The sequence below is a fragment of the Eubalaena glacialis genome, chromosome 5 (assembly GCF_028564815.1).
Source record: "Eubalaena glacialis isolate mEubGla1 chromosome 5, mEubGla1.1.hap2.+ XY, whole genome shotgun sequence".
NCBI classification, from domain to species: domain Eukaryota; kingdom Metazoa; phylum Chordata; class Mammalia; order Artiodactyla; family Balaenidae; genus Eubalaena; species Eubalaena glacialis.
In genome coordinates this window covers 37,708,985-37,712,201 of record NC_083720.1, presented here as the reverse complement: position 1 = coordinate 37,712,201, position 3,217 = coordinate 37,708,985, and positions in this window count along the sequence as shown.

Sequence of the window (3,217 nt, the reverse complement as noted above, 5' to 3'; positions counted from 1 at the left end):
TGGGTAGATGAGTGGATGAATGAAAGTCAGGATCTAGGGAAATAAGAGGATCAGAATTAAGGACACTAGGGAGGGTGGCTTTGCAGAGGAGGAGGAGTGTTTCTTCCTCAAAGACAGGAGAAATTTTTTCCGAGGAATAAAAAGGGAAGTTGAGAAAACACCTTCTTTTTTCCCTTCATTTATTCAAACATTTGTTTGGCACTATGCTGGGCTCTAGGGATCTAAATAAACGGGGTTCATGGCCAAATAGTGAAAGCAACAAGTGAACAGGCAGTGAATACATGCTGTGGTCAGCATTATTTGAGCAGAACGTTTAGGAGGCTGCGGGGAAGAGCCGTTCCCCTCCTGCTGGTTGACACAAAGAAGGCCGCTAACAGGGCTCCCCATCACCAGGTGACGGTGCTTTCTAAGCAGCCTCAGCTCTTGGCAGCGAGGTAGTTTGGCACTATTTCTTTGCCACCTCTGGCAAGCCTGCCCACGCCTGAGCCCTGACTCTGGAGCTGATGCCTGGGTTCCCTGGGGACCGCTGTTTGGCAGATGCTTGCAGAGGCCAGGGGATTTTTTTCGGCTGTTCCATTTGATCTACAAAGGAATGGAATTATTCTCCCCCATCTTGTGTATGAGGAGGCAGTAGCTCAGGAAGGTGTGGTGTTTTACCCAAGGTCACCCAGCTGCAGAGCTGAGGGGCTGGAATTCGCACCCAGGACAGCATGACCCCAAGCCCCATGCCCTTCCCACCAGGCTGTGCCACTCCTCTGTATGGATGTCCTGTCTCCGTTGCTAGGGTAACCTCCCTCCAGGCCCAGCAGTCACCCCTCCTGGAGCGTGATTCTTGCACCTGACATCATAATCCTCTGTGACATCTTAATCAGCTCCCAGGCAACTGACAGTGCCCACAGGGAGCAGAGTAGCGGTATTAAGGCCCAGCGAGTCAGCAGGGCCTGGACTGGGCCCACCTGCCCCGCCTTAGCCTTAACCCTTGCCTGCCCACCCCACTGGGGACAGTGGTTAGTTCTAGAGTCAGACAGATACTATTTCTGAATCTTTCTAAGCTTCAATTTCCTCATCTGTGAAATGGGTATAAGGATCCAATCAGCTAATACACAAAATTGTGCAAGGGCTTCGAAAAAGGACATGAAGGCACTGTGTCCTTTCAAGGAGCTGTGGGACCCAGGAGTTGCTATTGCCGTCATTTTGCTCTGAGTTTACTGCTTTTAGAGCCTGGGTGTCCAGCAGCACCACAGAGCTCCCTGGGCAAAGAGGAGGACACACATACATCTTGTCGTGGGTTGCATTCTGTCCCCGCAAAAGACATGTTGAAGTCCTAACCGCCCATACCTGTGAATGGGACCTTATTTGAAAATAGCATCTTTGCAGAAGTGATCAAGATGAGGTTCCACTAGAGGATGGTGGTACCTTAATCCAATATGACTGCTGTCCTTTTAAGAAGAGAGAAATTTGGACACAGACACACAGAGGGAAGACGATGTGAAGACATACATGGAGGAGACAGAGCAGAGATTGGGGTTGCAGCTGTAAGCCACAGAACGCCAAGGATTGCTGGCAACCACAAAGCCAGGAAGAGGCAGGGAAGAATTCTACCTAGAGTCTCGGGGACAGTGTAGCCCTGCTGACACCTTGATCACCGGCTTCTAGTCTCTAGAACTGTGAGAAAACAAATTTCTGTCTCAGGCCATGCATTCTGGGTACTTCATAGGAAACGAATACTAGGAAACGAATACACTCCCTAATAGGACAACTTCAAATCAAAGTCTGATGTACAGTGGGGATACCACTTTGCTGAGTGACCTTCAGCAAGTCACTCAACCCATTCTCCCAGAAATATGGGACTATGAGGCCACCTCGCAAGTCGGACGTGAAGAATATGTGGCATCCAGTCTGTGAAGTGTTAGCACAGTTGATGGGATTATTGATGCCATGGCATGATTCCGTAGCATTGATTTTTATTTTTTTTAAGTTCTCATTGGGAAGCCCTGCGTCTCCACTCAGGAGGGCCCTGGCACCCAGGAGAAGGAGGCAGAGCTCCTCAAAGTTTCCTCTTTGAAGACCCCCATCCCACCCTGGGGGTTTGCACATGCACAGCACACCCAAGCAGAGCAAGTGGGAGGAGCCACTTTGATGGACCCTCATCTCCTCCTCTTCCTGCTCCTCTTCCTCCCTCTCTCCCTTTTCTCTGGGCTCCTGCCCTTGCTGAGACCCAGCCGCTGGCTTGGGATTGTTCTGCCCCAGATGCACCAGCTGAGCAGAGGGCCCTGCTGCTCCCACCTTTGATGTCAGAGCGCGTGTGGGGAGGGAGAAGGCAAGGGGGACTCTTCCTGTGAGGGGTGGGGGCAGGGAGGGCATGCAAAACATTGGTTTCCTTTCCTTTTGGTTTCACAAGCCTCTCCAGTCTTCCCTCCAAAGTGACAACTGCCACTTTTTGCAAGGTTCAAGTCCTTGCTCACCCTCCAGTAGCTGAGTGACCTTGGGCAAGTTACCCCATCACGTCACCCTCATCGCTTTGGCCACCTCTGAAATGGAGACCACAGCACGGACTCCATGTAGCCAGGAGGATTAAATGAGGTAACGTGCCTGCACGTCGTGGGTGTTTGGCAAGTTTCATGGTGGTGATTACTCCATCATTAACATTCTCCATGTGCCTGAGGTCGGAAGCAAACACTAAGCCCCTCACCTCAGACCACAGTTGCTCGGTGCCTCTGTTTTCCCATCTGTTAAATGGGTTAATGGTGCCTGGGTTTAAGGCTGTTGGGTGCATAAGATAAGTAAAGCACTTAACACAGAGCCAATATCACTTACTTCTCTGCCTTCCCTTCTCATTACCCTTCTTTGCATCATGAGGGTAAAATCTTAACATTAGTCCAAAAAATTCTTCCAAATTTGCCTTCCAAGTTGGACAGTCTACAACACACCCTCACAGGCAACCCAGCCTCAGGAGAATCTCAGGGAAGGTTTTTCCTCTTTGCACTCAGAAAGGAGAACTAACACGCCTGCCTGTGATCTGGGGAGAGGCATGCTGGGCTGGCTTTTGTTTTTCTAGAAGGGTTGTAAACACAGGATAATGAGGGCTTGAGAAGACAGCTTTAATGACTGTTATTGCTGGGAAAACAGAGTCCATGGAAGCCCCAAACCGGCCCATGCCCTCCCCTGACCGAAAGCCCAGAGTGTCTGGGAATGCTGGAGGGCAGGCAGGGTTGCC